At 47.7% G+C, this 16,820-nt stretch overlaps 1 pseudogene; it reads left to right on the forward strand.

Annotated features, from left to right (window-relative positions):
* The first annotated feature begins 8,567 nt into the window (after positions 1-8,567).
* Positions 8,568-10,026, forward strand: LOC123075267 (cytosolic sulfotransferase 18-like; annotated as a pseudogene).
* Positions 10,027-16,820: the final 6,794 nt, after the last annotated feature.

Genomic DNA, 16,820 nt, shown 5'->3' on the forward strand with positions numbered 1-16,820 from the left:
GAAATTCTTTTATCTGATTAGGAGACCGAAGAAACGTGACTTCATTCGGTCTAGCTAGAACATGACTCTGATCATCACTGAAACTGCTGACATACCAAACGTCACGCTCTTTATCAAGCTTCAAAGTTATATGCGCATCGCAGAAGCAACGAGTCTCCGCTCTGAGCCAGCGGGTCCTGCCTTCCATTGTACAAAGTTTTGCCTGTCGTTTCCCAGCTTTCGCACACAGATACTTTCTCAAGCGCATAGTTCCCTCAGGACCTTTCGAAAATTTCGGCGAGTCCTTTCTTACGTTGAAACCACGCTCCTTAGCATACTGGTTATAGAAAATGTAAGCCTCTCCTAGTGACCTGAACGTCTTCCTCATGACCTTCCAATGCCTGTCCAATGAATCTTGCTGATATTCATCAAATCCGATATCAAAATTGAACAGATCATCAACAACATGCTCATCCTTCCCGCTAGGACCATCTACATCTCCCTGTAAATTAAGGCATGAAACCATGTATGTCAGTCAGTTATTATTTTAATATGTAATGTATGTGAGTTTCAAAACTTACTTTGCTGGAGCTGTCATCATGAGATGCATCAACGTGCGATTTGTCACTTTCATCGTCCACAATATTCCTCACAAAGTCCCCGTCCTCGTCCATCTGCGCACATTTAAAAAAAAATACATGTAAGCGCTCATACGGTTATTATGTCATTTCTTCTTCTGTTGTTTTTAAAACATACCTGGAGTGCACTTTCAGCAAATGAATCATCTATACCCATATCATCATCATTATCGCCATGTCGCTGCATGATGCAAAAAAAACTTGTAATTGTCCGTGCGGTTTATCGTATTTATTGTTTTTATCAATATTGATCAAACTTACATTGCCACTATAAGATTCATCCAAACTCAGGTAGTTCTCCTCAACAGGTTCATCCATATTCAGTGACGAGGTTCCGTTGTCGTCGCCGTAATCATCGCCATCATAATCGCCCTCCTCCTCTATCTATACATGTTTAAGAAAATTCTAAGATCAATCGAACATCATGTAACATCATCCCTAAAATAAGTAGTTCATCAAGCACAACGACGTCTCAAACCAACCTCTTGCACGACGGCGAGGATGTCAGCTGGATCCATTTTGTCCGATGACCAACGCGCTGACGGTGTGACGTTGCTGGCCGGCCGAGGCAGGTGTCGACGGCGTCAGGATGGTGGCCGAGATCACGGGTGGGCGGCCATCTGGGTGACGGCAAAGGAACGCGGCGCATCAGCAACGGCGCCGGGGCACGCGCGGCGGCCTGTTTGGGCGGCGACGTGGAGACGTGCGGCGACTACGTGGATACGGGCGGCGACGTGGAGATGGGCGGCGACATGGAGACGGCGTGGATGCGTTTAGGGTTTAGGGTTACGACGGCCGGCGTCGGCGGCTCCCGTGACATTTTTTTCCATAACTATCGATGCTGAGACGTGCGGGCGTACAACGGCGACGGGTGCGGCATACGCGGGGGGGCGTACGGCGACGGGCGCGACGTACAGCGACGAATGCGGCATACGCGGGCGGGCGTACGACGTCGCGCGCATACGTACGACGTTGGATGGGTATTCCTATACCTAATGTGAAATGACCATCCTGTCCATTATACGTTTTAAGGGGGGGTGGGGGTTGTACCGAAGCACTCCCCAAATTTGAAATATGTATGTGTTGTTCAGCTCAGAGACGAAAAACATTGCACAAATGTCTTGAATTCATGATGTGTTATGTACTTCCTCTGTAAACAAATATAAGACGTTTGTTTACAGAGGGGTATTTACTTTGTTATCCAAAGAGCAGCTAACTCGTAAAAATGCTTTTTGTTGACTGCTATTGAGTATTTGCTTGTGTGTGTTCGAGCAGTTGGTAGAGTTCCATTTTTATCCATATTTGTTTGTTTAAAAACCATGTTTGCTGGACTGATATTAGTAGTACTAGCAAACTTGCCCGTGCGTTGCAACGGGAGATTTTTTTTATGAAACAACCCTAACCTAATAAGAGCATCTCTAGCAAACCCCTTACAAGGCTAGCCCTTATAAGGGGTTTACGGTTCCCGTTTTCCCTCTTAAAAGGGACGAATTTAGTTGAGTCAGAACAGAAACCGCATATTAAACTTTAAACTTTGGGAAAAAGGTTTCGCGTGTGAGATGAAGAAGAAACAATAGTAGATAGAAGTTGATCATCAATTCATATATGAGTTCATCGATTTACATAGGCTAGATTTGTCGAAGCGTCGGCCTAACCCTAACCTTAAATGCCAAAAATGAGGCTCACCGGAACCCTCTGGGTTCAGCGGCAATGCGGCGGCATGGCGGCGATCACTCGTCGTCGTCGGAGGAGGTGAGTCGATGAACACGGAGTCTTGCGCGTCGGCTTCGCGGCGCCACACCTCCATCTTCTGCTAGAGATGCTCTAAGCCTCTATTTGAGGCCACTTATCCTCTTTTCCACCCTAATCAACGAACTATATGTTTAGCCGATCACAGCGCAGCCAAATATTGTCAATCTAAGGATGTCAAGAGCACACATGTCAATGAACCGCGTTTGTGCAAGAGGGACATGATGAACGTCCAATGTCAAGACAACCTCTCGTGGGCAAAATTAATTCATTAAAGACCCTTGATTTTTTTCTCAGATATTCATCGAAATGCAGAAACTTATCAACGGTAAAGAATTTAGCCTCTTCAAATGAGGAAGCGTCATCCTTTGTCAATATTTAGACCAAAATAACTACCTGCATAAATCGGACACCTCTCATGCCAAGTTGCAAACACATCAGAAAAACATTCACAACTATTAAAAAAAAAATCATTTGGAGCATCGTCCTCCCACCATATGTCGTTTGGATGGACAAAAAAAACCCTGAAATCTTAATAGTGCACGCGCACTATTTGGGGAGATCGAGCGGCCGTGCTACGCGACAGCCCACGACAACCTCAACGCTCGGTCCATCTCTCCGCTGGAGAAAAAAAAGGAAAAACAAATCTGATCCAGTCCCGAGCCCCACGACCATTCTCCTCCACTAACCACCGCCGCAGCGCACCCCGCGTCCTCCCTCGCGCCGCCCCTCGACGACTCCAACTCGCCGTCGCCGAGCTCCAGTCGCGACTGCCCACCGCCACCCCAGCAGGCATCGTGTATTTCCCGCCACCATGAGTCGCCACAGGAAGCAGTCTCCAACCTCCGATGCCGTCGCGGCTCATCTTCTTCCATGGTCAGACGCCTCTCCGCCGTCGAGCGCCGCTCCTCTCGACCCAGAGGATTTCGGCCGTGTAGGGGGCGTGCTGCATCCGCTGCTCGTCACCGGCAGGTACGGTCTTCGCCCTCCATCAATCTCTCCCCCTTGTCATTTTCCGTCCTAGGGGATGCTCGGGGGTTGTTGATGCTTGTCAGCGGGGAGGTAGTGTCTACAGCGCGGTGACTAGTAGTTCCCAGTAGGTTGCCATGATTTTTGTCTACAGTTTTGTCTCGGTGACTTTTCCTCCGGTTGTTTGTAGCTTAGATCTCGTCTCAGACAGGCGCATCTTCATCACGTAGGTACAGGGGAGGATCCAGTGCTGTTTTTGGTCAGTTTGATTCGGCGAAACAGGTAGATTTGACGTTTTCACCCCAAACCCTATATGTGTATTTTTCGATCCCACTTTGATTTGTTCGATAAATTGGTAGATGTGGTATATCCACATTGTCGATTTCGGGGTCATTGGCATTTTTTCTGCATAATTGCCATCGAGGCGCATCCAGTTGGCATGCATATATGAATGAGTTGCACCAAAATAAGATGCAGTTGGCGTACCCGTTTGTCCCTGTGAGTATGTGCAACTTATATTTTTTTCCAGTTGGCATGTGTTGTTCTATGAGTTGCACGAAAATAATATGTAGTTGGCGCACCTCTTTTTCCCCCTTTTGTCCCTGTGAGTATGTGCAACTTATAGTTTTTTTTCAGTTGGCATGTGTAGTTCTATGAGTTGCACGAAAATAATATGTAGTTGGCACACCTCTTTTTCCCCCTTTTGTCCCTGTGAGTATGTGCAACTTATAGGTTTTTTTCAGTTGGCATGTGTAGTCCCATGAGTTGCACAAAAATAATATGTAGTTGGCGCACCTCTTTTTCCCACTTCTGTCCCTGTGAGTATGTGCAACTTATATGTTTTTTCAGTTGGCATGTCTAGTTCTATGAGTTGCACGAAAATAATATGTAGTTGGCACACCTCTTTTTCTCCCTTTTGTCCCTGTGAGTATGTGCAACTATAGGCTTATTTCAGTTTTGCCAAATTAAAGGACTGATATGTGCAACTAGTTGTTTGACTATGTACGCACATTTTTTTTGCGACAGTGGTTGATCCACTTTTGGATGCGGTTTTTATCCACTTTGTTGATTCTGGTGTTTTTGTCCTTTTTTCTGCTTTAATCACGATTTGAGTTGTATTCAGTTGGCATGTGTATATGTGTGAGTTGCACCAAAACAATATGCAGTTGGCTCATTTTGATTTTTTGTCTTTTTTTTGCCTTTGTGAGTGTGTGCAACTACATGCTCTTTAGTGTGCAATTGAAAGAAATGATATGTGCAACCAGAATGTTTTGGCTCTTTGTGCATAACCTGTTTTTGCAGTGAAAATGGATGCAGAAGGAGAAACCGGTAGAAGCAAAAGGAGGGGTAATTGGTGATGTTATTGTTTTTAGGAAGACTTTTTTGAGGAAGCATGTTTTGTGCTATGCACCTGTGCTCATTTTTTTAGTAATTGGTTCTATTGTTTTTTGTCACATGGAGGGGAATGTCGTGCAGCCTAATCGGCGGAAACGGAAAAGGGCTGCGCAGCGGATCTCTCGCAGTTCCGGCGGTGGGGATGAGGTTGATGAAGCTGAGGTAAGAATCTAGGTTAGCCTACACAGGTGTTTTCCCTCAGTATGAGAACTAGGCACTAACATTTGTAATGATGTTTATTCATTTTCTCACTAATTTTTGCTGTCCTGTTTTTTTCTTGTGTGTCATGCTTGTGGGCAGAGGGTGGTGACTAGTACCGAATTGTAAAACGTCAAAGATGCAAAGCGAAAGGCGCAGCAACTGATGTAGGTGGTTCATCCTCCACAGCAGCTGCTGAGGTATAATTCATATACATTTTTTTCTTTTGTAAATGTTCCCAGTAGAATATTAAATTGGTAGTAGATGGTAGTTCTCACCCCTTTTTGTTGATGCACATGAAAAATGAATGTAGCTGGCATCATTTATGTTGTTGGCAGTAATTTTTATGGAAGTTTATTTTATCTAAAAATGAATGTAGTTGGCATCATTTATGCTGGGTCATCTTCTTTTTCCCATGAAAATAATAACAGTTGCATATGTAATGAATAGTAGTTGGCAACTTCTAGCCTTGCTTTTGCACATTTAATTGGTAGTAGTTGGCAGCTCTTTACTTTTTTTTTGCTTTTTCCTGGCAGATGAAAATGTTTGTATTAGGTGGCACCTTATTCTTTTGATGCTGGCAGTTTCTTTACTTGAAGTTATATATTTACCTGAATCGTGTCCATCATGTAAATCCTATTATATTTTTCTTATGTTCCCTCTTGTGTACATTGTTCAGATGTCCATAGTTTTTATGGAGTCCATACTTTTTATGTTGCTTTCTTGTTGTATTGGTGCAATTTATTTAGAGAACTACCAAGTTTTTGTTGTCAGATGGCTCATGCTGTATTTGAGTTGGCACCCATTACTTATCCAGTTGCACAAAAACCACCTTGCTGTTTTTTTTATTTTCCCATTTCTGGCATGTTTGCTAACATGTTCTTTTTCTTTTTTCTTTTTTGGTGATCCTTGTGTGACAGATCCTTTATCTCGATGCGCTCGATGTTGATGTGGGAGTAAGTGTATGTGATGTCCGAGCTAATGCTTTCGATAAGAATCTTATCAGGAAGATTATAAAGAAAGACATGATATCTCCCAGTGTGTTTGGCAAGCTTCAAGTGAGTTGTCATTCTAATCAAATGTTTTATATTTGTTTGCACACATGCTTTTTTCCTAGGTTTGCCGACAAATGATTTATGAAATGGTGTGTAGACATTTGATAGTTGCACGGAGACATATGGTAGTTGCACAATTGCTATGCTTAGGTTGTCACCAGAGATATATGGTAGTTGCACACTAAGCACAGGGGTATGGTATTTGCAGATAGCTGCATGATAGTTGCATATAGTCACATCATAGTTGCACACTTGGTCACTTTAGGTTGGTCACAATAACTTTTTTGGAGCTTTTTGCAGATACCCCCTGTGTGGCAGGCAGTCAGGTGTCTATAGTCATATTTGGCAGGGAAACCTTACTTCCAACACCCAACTCACCAGTTTTTGCATAGAGTAGGGATGCTAGTTGCATACAGGATGCACTCAAGTTGCACAAAGTACCATAAAACTTGCACAATTTTGATTTTCTCAGGATTTTTTTCCATGTACATTGTGCAGGTCTCATAGGAGGGGAAATGACATGGCAGATCACTACAAATTGAACATAATAGGCCAGGTCTGCTGATACTTCGAAACGTACTTCAAAAGATGATGACTACATCAATTGTTTTCCTCATTTGTGTTTTTCTTATTGGAGTGTTTGAACTCAGAACTATTTGCTTTTGAAAAACTTTTTATGTATAGATATGTATTAGTAAATGTTTATGTGCACACTTCTTTGCACATGTTTTATGGCTACAGGTGCTGGTGCTGCAATTGATATAGATGACGAAAGCAACATAAAGCTGCACCTAATCTGGTGCAACTCCCCCCGCAACCAAATTTTCTTGTTTTTTAGTCCAGTTTTTAATGCACAGAGTGTGGATACAGTTGGCTTCTGTAACTTGTTTAGTTGCACCAACTAGCATACTGATTTGCACATATTCTGTGCAAACACCCCACACGCAATCCTTGTGTTGTCCAGTCTTCCCCAACTCTCTCCATGAATTGCTCATTCAAGGTAACCAGCTAAAAGGGGCAATTAGCCAGTTCATGTGAAGATGAATTGGAAGAAGAAGCAAATCAGAAGGAGGCAGATGTCTCACCTGGTTTTTCTATCCTCCTGGTAAGTTGTTCAATCTTTGTCTCCTCCTTTTCTTATAGCTTTCGATGGTTCCTTTGTTCTCCCCTCTCTCCCTCTCTTGTTAATTTTTTGGAGCCGCCATGGCTTTTTCTGCCGATGGAGCTTTTCCCCTTGGGGATTTCTTCTCCTTTCGTGGGGGAGAAGCAGATGGTGTGGGGTGGGGAGGGACGGAAGGACGGGTGCACGTGATCCCCAGGGCCAGCTGTCGCGCGCGGGGCCGGTGGTTGGTAGCTCCTTTTTTGCGGGGGAGAGGAATTGCTGACCTTCCTTTTTTGTCAGTGGAGGGGACCAAGTGTTACCTTTTTGGTCAGCCGCTCGGTAACCTTCCCAGGCGCCCAGGCGCTACCTAGACGCGTCCAAAAAAAAATATGATGATAGCTTAGATTTGTTGAGATGGCATAGAACACATCCAACCCCACCTTCAGTGACGCTTTATCCCTTTTCTCTCAATCCCTGCCGACGCGGAGCAGCCGACGCCACCAGGACACCGCCGAAACCTCGCCCCACGGCACCACCAGTCGGCCCGCCATCTTCGGCTGACGACCTGCGGATCTCGCCAAACAGGCTGCACCCTGCTCGCCCCGCCTCCCGACTTGCACCCTGCTCGCCCTGCGCAGATGCTCCCGACCTGGCAGGCGTAGCTCCTGGCGTTCGTGCTAGCCGCTGGCTGTCGCGGGCATACGACCAAGCAAGCTGCTGGCCATGGCGTGCTAGCTAGCTAGCCGTCGCATGCATGCGTGCTAGCTAGCAAGCGGGCTGCCACCGCGTGCTGGCCGGTGTGCCGTGCGTTGCACTGGCAACGGCGTGAACAGCCGGCCGCAGCCGCGCATGCTGGCCGCTGCTGCCGCGGGTGCCATCCACGAGCGCTGCTGCCGCTCCGCCCCGAGGGACAGGAGTTCCGGCGCCCACGTATGTTGCTGCTGCGTGTATACGTGCATGATTTGCTCGTGTGTGTGTCGCGTCTGTGTCGCAGATGGGTACGGACGAGAGCCACCGTGCTCGCACCATCCAGCATGCTAGGATGCTCCGGCGTGAACACGTCGTCCGTGCAGCCATCTCGGTGACGAGCTCCGCGGTGACGGCGCCTGCTCCGACTTCGGCGAGATGGGCCTGCGCGCGGCAACCATAGCCCTGCAACTGCGACTCCACCATCGCCTTGGTCTACTGGCTGCTGGGCATGCGTTCCACGGCCATGTGCTGGTTGTCTCCCACGTGTGCTGGTCGCCGGCCGTGCGTATCGTGGCCACGTGCTGGCCGCCGAGCGTGTCGGCTGCCTTATTTGTGTGTGCTATCTTGCTATGCATTTTTTAGTCTGAATGATGTATATCTGCTTTTAAATCTCAACCATCAAATGGTTTACATAAAATTAACAGTTATAAAAAAGATGACGTATGAAGAACCATGAAAGCCTCCGTTTTTTAATATTAGATAAAGATTATCATGTTAACAGATACACTTGGATGACAAAACTGATGCCTAGTTTGACTGACGGTAACCATACAGAAAAAAGAGGTTGGTGTTGCGCTTCTATCAGTTTTGTTGTTTAGCTGACACATGCACATGCATGATTTAAACTGAGTATCAAGTCTGTGCCTCAAATAATATATTTTCTAACTTGGGTTAGGTGGCGCCCAAATTAGTCATGTACAGCTCAGCTGTGTGTCGCCATGTGTTTACATATTAACTAGTAGAGCTCGTGGTCCATGCCTAGAATTCAATACCAGGGCAGCCAAGTTAGTTTAACGTTTTTCCTTTGTATATGGCCTCTTAGAAATACCAATCATTGATCTGGATGCCTCGACCTGTTTATAAGTCATAACCAAGCAATCACCAACCCCAACTTAGCTCGAAAAATCGCCATGGCCGAAGAAGCTCAAAGCGAGAGCAACCGCAGCGGCGGCACGGAGGAAGGAGGAGAGAGCCTTGTTGCGGAGGCGCGAGGAGTCTATGTCATGTATCAAGGCTGCTGGCTGCGACCCGGCCCGGCCATGCAAAGCGTCAATGGTGCAAGAGCACTTCAAGGCTCGCCCCGACAACACCCTCCTCGCCACGTTCCCAAAGTGCGGCACCACCTGGCTCAAGGCCCTTGCCTTCACCGTTACAAACCGCTTCGACCACGCCGCCACCAGTGACACCCACCCGCTGCTCACCCGCCACCCTCAGGATCTCGTGCCATTCCTTGAGATGCCCTACCGCCAGCTCCACCCTATCGCCGACCTTGAGAAGCTCGCCTCCCCGAGGCTCCTCGCCACCCACATGCCGATCACACTGCTGCCTCCGTGCGTGTCCAAGCTCGGTTGCCGTGTTGTGTACCTGTTCCGCGATCCCAAGGATGTGTTCGTGTCCCTATGGCAGTTTATCGGCAAGGTACACACGGAGTACACCATTGATAGAGCATTTGATTCGTTTTCCGAGGGGCTATCCCCGTATGGGCCTATCTGGAAGCACAACCTTGAGTTCTGGAAGAAAAGCATAGCAGAGAGTGACAAAGTTCTTTTCTTGAAGTATGAGGAGATGATGGCCGAACCGGTCAAGCACGTCAAGATGCTCGCCAAGTTCCTCGGTGTCCCCTTCACCGAGGAGGAGGTGAGATGTGGAGTTGTAGAGGGTGTTGTGCACCTGTGTAGCTTCGATAAGCTCAGGAGCATGCCGGTCAACTCATCGGGAGTAACTGATAGGATTGGTGGGGTGCCAATGGAGAACTCTTCCTACTTTAGGGCCGGGAAGATCGGTGACTGGGCAAACCACTTGACGGAAGAGATGTCAAAGAAGCTGGATGCCATTGTTGAGGAGAAGCTGAGAGGATCAGGTCTCACATTTTGACATCTCGGTGTCATGTTGAACTATGTGCATGCTTGTGCAACCAAAATGTGTGTTCTCAATAATTATGTGAAAGACTATGTACGTGATGTTTTGTTAACCTTTTGTTTTGTCTCGTTGACTATGTTGCCTTTTGAGATACGAGCAAAACTTTTGTGCAAAAGGTGATGCGAGTTGATGGCAACTGCTATGGGGACCGTAACACCTCATGGTCCCAAAAAAAACTAATCGCCCAGCTCAACCAATAAACTACTACAAGAGCGGTTGCTAGCAGATCCCTAAAATTAAAATTTTCTTAAATCTCCCCCCCCCCCTCCAAAAAAATCCCACAGTCTCCTAGTTTTAGTCTAGCTGTAGGCGTTCTCAAGAAAAGTTCCGCACCCTCCCTCTCAGCCGCAGCTTTCCTGCCCAACCTCGACGCTGCCGCCCCTTGCCGCGACACTGATCGTCCTCGGGCCTGATGACCAGCGGAACATAAAGACACTCCCCCGTTGCACCCTGGGCCACCCCCGCCGGTGCCGGAGACCTATCACCGACGAAGAATTTGGTGCCACAACACCGAAACGATGACAACAAGGGATAAACTTCATCGACAAAGGTTCGTCGTTGATGACTATTGTCACTCACACAACCACAACCTACCTATCACCCTTTCTCGAGCCGGCTGACAAACGGCAACGTCGGCTAAGGCGAAGGACAAAACGACAGGGGTGGTGAAGAAGAATGAGACAATGACCTTCCCGACGCTTCCCCTTCGACCTCGCGCAGTGCCGACTACTACTACACGGTCTCCTGCTGCCATGCCACCACCCTTTTCACCTCCGGTTTCCGAGGATGGCTTGGATCCGGACGAGACCACGAGCGAGGCCAATGTTCTTGTGGATATGCTCGAGAGTATTTTTTCCTTTTTGGTTTGCAATTACTTTAGAGAGTGATGCATGATTTGATATTAATTGCTAGGTTCTCTTTGCTTTTGTAGTGAGCAATTGACACTACTAGGAAAAGGGCTATAACTAATATGGACATTAATGACGCACCATGTATGTGGTGCGCCATTAGTGTCCTCATTAGTAATGTCGCACCACACACACGGTGCGCCATTACTAACAATTTTTTTATTTTTCCAAAACTATTAATGGCGCACCAAGGCAAAGTGCGCCATTGCTAGTTTTAACTAGTAATGGCGCACCACACACTCTGTGCGCCAGTACTAACAATTTCTTTTTTTACTTTTTTTTAAAACTAGTAATGGCGACCAGGGTACAGTGCGCCATTACTAGTTCAAACTAGTAATGGCGCACCACAGCCAAGGTGCGCCACTACTAACATTTTTTTTGCAAAACTAGTAATGGCGCACCACGTAACAGGTGCGCCATTAGTAACCAGGGTTACTAATGGCGCATTATTATGTGGTGCGCCATTGGTAACCTGAGAGCAGCTAGATATTTTGGACAGCCACCTACCACACTCATTTTCCCCACTTCATTCTCTCCACCTCCTCCTCCAAGCTTGTCTTGGCTGCCTCCTCCTCCTCACCTCATTTGCATCATAGATTCACCCAAATTAAGTGGTTAAATTACCTTTTTTGATAGGTAAGTAAGGGGAAAGCTTTCTTCATGTTGTAGATCTACTTTTTTCTCCCTCCAACAACGTGCACATGCACTTTTTATGGCCTAGATCTACATATGTTTGTGGTGTTGCATATGTTTGTGTTTGCAGGTACCGGTATTTCAAATGCGATAGTTGCCAATATTTTGCCGGAATGTTGATTCATTTCCGTTTCGGCGAGAATTTGGCACTATGCATTCTTTTTGGTCCTATTTTTAGGCAAAGTCATGCCAAATTTTTTCTTGGTTCTAAAATATCGTTTTGCTCTACCCCGCAGGCGACCATGGTCCGCACGATGACCGAAGGCATCGTGAATAGGTTTTTGAGCTCCGCGAAGGCCGAGATGCTTCAAAAGAACGAGACGGAGATAAGATGTCCCTGTCGAAGATGCAAGCTGAAGAGCCTTATTACGGATCCGGATTCCGGACAGGTGCGGGACCACCTGCTCTTGCGTGGTTTCATGGATGGCTATCGGTGGCAAGGTGATGAAGATGACTATGAAGTCGTCCATGGGGGCCGGGCAAGAAATGAGGAAGGGCAGCAAGACAACCACCGCAGCGAGGGCGGGCGAGAAAACGAAGAATCTCCAGGACATGATCACGACGGTGATGCAGTACACAGTCATCATGTAGAAGATGCCGGACATGATGATGAGGAAGATCAAGACGAAGGGCATGATCATGAAGATGAAGATGCCGGAGCAGACGACGATGGACCATCGATGGGCTGGGTGCAGGACCCTCATATTCAAGAGCTGCTTCTCAAGCAGACGGATAACGCAAGAGCTGCCACCCGAGAGAAAGCCAAGCTGGATCAACTGGAGATAGACGTGGTTACTCCATTGTATGAAGGATGCAGGCCCGAGGATACCCGCCTGAAAGTAACGCTCATGGCTCTGGAGATGAAGGTAAAACACAAAATGACCGACGCATGCTTCGACGAGAACATGTCATTCTGGCACGAACGTCTTCCCAAGGGGAACAAGTGCCCGACCAGTTTCGAGGAGGCGAAGAAAATCGTGTGTCCTCTGGATTTACCGCACGTGAAATACCATGTGTGCATGAACAATTGCATCATTTATCGGGACGAGCACGCGGAGTCTACAATATGTCTGGTGTGCGGCGTCACTCGATACAAGAAGAGGAAGAAAGCTCCTCGAAAAGTGGTGTGGTACTTTCCGATCACTACTCGTCTGCAACGGTATTTCGTGGACCCTAAGCTAGCAAAGCTCCTGCGTTGGCACGCGGATAGGGAGGAGAAGAAGCGAGAAGATGACGGAAATGATCCGGAGATAAATAAAAAAGACAAGATGCTGAGTCACCCTAAGGATGCGAGCCAGTGGCAAGCGTTGAACTTCGAACACCCAGAATTTGGGGACTATCCAAGGAACATCGTGCTGGGCGCGAGCACCGATGGAGTCAATCCGTTTGGCAGCCAGAGAAACACACATAGCACCTGGCCTGTGTTTGTGTGGATGTACAACCTCCCCCCTGGTTGTGCATGAAGAGGAAGTACATTCACATGAGTATGCTAATTGAAGGGCCGAAACAACCAGGGAACGACATCAATCTGTATCTGGGGCTGCTGAAAGAGGAGCTAGACACGCTGTGGAAAACGCCAGCCAATACGTGGGACGCCGCAGAGAAAGAATATTTCCCTATGAGAGCCGCACTGCTCACGACGGTGCACGACTATCTCGGTTACGGATATCTCACGGGGCAGGTGGTCCACGGATTTTCTGGATGCGTCAGGTGCATGGATGACACAACGTATTGCCAGCTAGATAGAGATCCCGGGTCTTTGAAGACCGTGTTCATGGGACATCGAAGGTGGCTTCGCGACGATGACTCATGGAGAAAACGCAAGGATCTGTTCGATGGTGAAACCGAACCCCGAAGACGCCCGCGTACGAGGAGCGGCGAGGAAATAGACGAGTTGTTGAAAAATCGGAAAGATTGCCCACTGCCGGGAAAGAAGCAAAAGGCGCCAGAGCCGGGAAAGAAGCGAAAGGCGCCAGAGCCGCTGCTGAAGGTATGGAAAACGAGGTCTGTTTTCTGGGACTTGCCGTACTGGAAGATCCACCGTGTGCCTCACAGCCTTGATGTCATGCATATCACGAAGAACGTGTGCGAGAGTCTGCTTGGTACCCTGCTCAACATGCTAGAGAGGGCCAAAGATGGGCCGAAAGCAAGGGCAGACTTGAAATCAATGGGCATCCTGGAGGAGCTTCACGCTAATGATGATGATGATGAGGCGAAGCAGGACATGGAAAGTCGTCGCAAAGGCAAAAAGGCCAAGAAGACCGGAAATGACTACCCTCCCGCGTGCTTCACTCTAAGTCAGGAGGAGATCGAGCAGTTTTTCACCTGCCTCGTAGGAGTAAAACTTCCTTACGGTTACGCGGGGAAGATAAGAAGATACCTAGACTCAGCGAAGCAGAAGTTCAGCGGGATGAAGTCTCACGACTGTCACGTGCTGATGACGCAGATACTTCCAGTTGCAATCCGTGGGATCATGGACGCGCATGTCCGTGAAACGCTATTTGGCCTATGCAACTTTTTCGACGTCATCTCTCGGAAGTCGGTTGGCGCGAGGCAACTCAGAAGGCTACAGGAAGAGATCGTGGTGATACTATGCGAGCTTGAGATGTACTTCCCGCCCGCATTCTTTGATGTTATGGTGCATCTGCTGGTCCATATCATGGAGGATATCATCCAACTCGGGCCGACGTCCAGAGGGAAGCATAGCCAGGGGCTTTCTGACCGAAGAGTGCATCTCCTACTGCACGAATTATCTAGGCATCAAGAACCCCGTTGGTCTGCCCGTCAATAGGCACCTCGGCAGGCTCGCTGGATGGGGTCACCGCGATGGTCGCCGCGAAATGCATGTCGACTTCGAGGGTCGACTCGCCGACTTTGAAAGAGCAAACCTAGTCACGCTACAACACATAGACGTGGTCGATCTTTGGGTGGTAGAGCACAAAACCTTTATTGAGAAGACATACAATGACCAAGGCCAACAGAGGACGGACGGAGATATAATCAAAGAGCACAACTCATGTTTCACGTGTTGGTTCAAGGAGAAGCTTCTGTCGTACCCTTTACATGAGGATTCTTCCGCGGAAGAAAAACTCATATTCGCCTTGTCACAGGGCGCCGAGCACAATCTGATGACCTATGAGGCGTACGATATCAACGGCTACACATTCTACACCAAGGGAAAGGACATGAAGAGCGATGGTTATCAGAACTCCGGGGTAACGATGGAATCCTACACCGGTAACGACAAGGACAGATACTACGGAAGGATCAAGGAGATCTGGGAGCTGAGCTACGCTGGAAAGAAGGTCCTGATGTTCCGTGTTAGATGGGCCAAGAGCGTCCTAAAAGAAGACCGGTATTTCACCACCATGGTTATACCCGAAGCCAAATCCAAGATCGCGGGCGCAAACGTCACCGTGAAAAATGAGCCATGGGTACTGGCTTCCCAAGTGGACCAATGCTTCTTCATTACCGACCCGTCAAAGCCCAGTCGTGTTGTCGTGAGGAGAGGCAAAAGGAAGATCATCGTAATGGATGGAGTCGCCAATGAGCAAGACTTCGACAAGTACGGCGACCCGAAGATGGAACATGACGACGACGATGAAGTACCATACACCACAAGAAGAAGCAGGACCACCCTACCTAAAGGACGTCCGTTCAACAGAAGAACTCCATTTGCGAAAAAGAAGGGCAAGAAGATTGTGAAAAGATAGCTAGTTAAGATCGATTGTATTTAAATCGTAGTCTTCGTTTCTCGATTGTATTTCGACATATTGAAATGATATTTCTTCTGTTCTAGTCCTCATGAATATTTATTTATGTTTATTATGGTATTGAATTTCTAACTCACAAAAGTATTGAATTTGTTAATATTTTTTGAACTCATAAATATTTTTAAATTTCATGGGCACCTTTTGAATTCATGAATATTTTTTCAAATTTTATGATATTTTTTCATATTCATAAATGTTTTACCAATTCACAAATGAATGCAACTAAAAATCCAAAAACAATATTGATGATATTTTTAAATAACAAATTTGATGATATTTTTTCATATTCATAAATATTTTAAAATAACAAATTTGATGATATTTTTTCACATTCATAAATGTTTTCAAATTTGATCGTCATTTTCTAAAAAATTATTAGACGCAACAAAAAATAATAATAAATTTTTTTACTAATGGCGCACCCCTCGGTGGTGCGCCATTGCTATGGATGTACTTATGGCGCACCCCTGGGAGGTGCGCCATTGCTAACCTTCCCCCCTCTATCCCTTTCTCCCTCGCCCCCCGCGCCAGAACCCCCTCCATCTCGATCCCCCTCGCCAGATCCCCCTCGCCGCCGCCGACCCCCCGCACCCTCCCCCGCTCCACCGCCGCCGCCGACCCCCCGCACCCTCCCCCGCTCCACCGCCGCCGACGACCCCCCGCACCCTCCCCAGTCTCCTCGCTCGGTTCCCCCGAACGGAATCGGCCGAGCGAGGGCCTCCTCCGACCGCCGCAGGTGACCCAGCCGCGCCGCTGGAGCTGCCCCCTTCGCCTCCCCCCTTCGCCCCATTTCTCATTGCTTGCTCTGTTTCCTCGCAGCTCGTCCACCGCGCGGAGGGGCCGCTCGCCGCCGCCCAAGAAACCCTCTCCTCCCCCTCCTCCGCCCGCGAGGAAGCCCTCCCCTGCTCCGGTCCCCGACGAGTCGTCGCTCGTCCTCCTCGTCAGCCGCCTCTCCCGCAACGTCATCGAGGGCCATCTTAGGGAGATCTTCGGTCTGCACAACCACTCCTCTCTTCTCCCCCTCTCTCTGCCTGCGCGTGTGATCCGATTTACTGCTTGAAGTTCAGTTCTTGGTGCTTATTATGCTGCTTGTTTCGTTTCTCTGAATATATATCGCTGCATTGTGCCGATTATTACCACTGTGCTGCAAAGAACTATGGTCAAGTTCAGTTCTTAGTGCTTATGTATACTGCACGTCTTCGTTCTTAGTGATGTTAACTTATGATTTCCACTGAAACATATGGCAGCACACTATGATGTCCAAGCATACCCAAAGACTACACTGCTAGTTCTGTCCAACAAGTGGCAAACAGATGGCCCCAGACAAATCAAATCATAAGTGTTGGCTCTTGGTCTGATATGAATTCATAAGTGTCGATTTTCCTTGGTGTATGTTGTGTTCAGCTTTGGCAGAAGTTCAGAACTGTTATGCAGTGCTGGCTGTTAGTCTGATATGAATCTAGAAGTGTTGA

The sequence above is a fragment of the Triticum aestivum genome, chromosome 3D (genome assembly GCF_018294505.1).
Source record: "Triticum aestivum cultivar Chinese Spring chromosome 3D, IWGSC CS RefSeq v2.1, whole genome shotgun sequence".
Classification (NCBI taxonomy): domain Eukaryota; kingdom Viridiplantae; phylum Streptophyta; class Magnoliopsida; order Poales; family Poaceae; genus Triticum; species Triticum aestivum.